The sequence below is a fragment of the Toxorhynchites rutilus genome, chromosome 3, assembly GCF_029784135.1.
Source record: "Toxorhynchites rutilus septentrionalis strain SRP chromosome 3, ASM2978413v1, whole genome shotgun sequence".
Lineage (NCBI taxonomy): Eukaryota > Metazoa > Arthropoda > Insecta > Diptera > Culicidae > Toxorhynchites > Toxorhynchites rutilus.
In genome coordinates, this window is record NC_073746.1 from 15,393,791 (window position 1) to 15,395,127 (window position 1,337).

At 33.2% G+C, this 1,337-nt stretch overlaps 1 pseudogene; it reads left to right on the top strand.

Annotated features, from left to right (window-relative positions):
• The first annotated feature begins 773 nt into the window (after positions 1 to 773).
• LOC129780704 (U4 spliceosomal RNA) lies at positions 774 to 966 on the top strand (annotated as a pseudogene).
• Positions 967 to 1,337: the final 371 nt, after the last annotated feature.

The following is a 1,337-nucleotide window of genomic DNA, read 5'->3' on the forward strand; positions in this document are numbered from 1 at the left end:
CGGGTATTTTTCGTATTCGGGTGAATGTTCATTCGGGTAAATGTCGATTCGGGTATATGTTGCATGCAGGTATTTGTTACATTCGGGTAAATGTGCTTCGGATAAACGTGTTTCGGGAACAGAGATGCCAGGTGATTTTTTCAAATGTCTTCACATAGTACGAAAAAATGTCTTCAAATGTATTCACAGTCATCTCGAAAAAAATAATTAATTCATAGCTTACATTTGGACAAAGTTTGATAGCTTATTCAATGTATATATTAATTGGCATTGTTATATAGCACATTTCACTAAACTTGCCTTGAGGTTTTGAAGTTTATTTCAATAAATGTGAACAAAGAATATATTTCATAACTGCGAACTAATTTTCAAGAGTTTAGAAATGATATTCAGCCTGATATACCGTTGATTGAGTGAATATCGCCCTGGTTTTACCACAAAAACGGAACTGTGATAACTCAATTTGTTAATTTCAGCTTTGAAGTTTTGGTTGTAACTCAAACCATATCCATAAAACTGATTATTGAAACGATGTGTAATCGGAATACCTTCGATTTGTGAAGTGGTCGTTTGGAAGTTCTAGGTTAATCTTTAGTATAATATAGGTCCAAATTAATAAAAATACAATGTCACAATCATTCAAATTTTCTAGTGCAAATGATATAATGTCTTCTAGAGACAAAAGAGATCCCACGTTGTTGAATTCTTTCTATATACTAGTGGATTTTCTGCTTGGAAAAGTTTGAAAAAAGCGAGTGAATGACTCCGAGACTAGCTTTGCGCAGTGGCGATATCATAACCATTGAGGTTTATCCGAGGTGTGATTATTGCTAGTTGAACACTAAAAAAACCCGAGGCAAAAGTGTCTGTTGATCACTACAAGTGACACTGATAAAAAAAAGCGGTCGAATGACACTGATACAAAAGCCCTTCTTCTTTTGACAATTTTTCCAGTCAATAGTTAGAAATCTATAAAAATAATATCTCTCAAAAATTCACATACGCTATCATACACATATTTCATAATGTTTTCAAAATGTCTTCACAAAATCAAATGTCTTCACAGTATGTCAAATGTCTTCAAAATGAAGACATCTCTTCAAATCTGGCATCCCTGTTCGGGAGAATGACATTCAGGTGAATGTGACACAACCAAGTACAGAGCTTTATCAAGTACTTTAGCTTTACTACAAAATACTCTCTTGAATATTGAAGCGACAACTAGAAAATGCCATCGAAGAAAACAGTATTTTGAACAAGTGTCATAAATGCTCAAAAATCGAAAAAAAAAAATTCGATGCGGAAAATTTCATAAAGTATAAACTTCACAGGTTTAA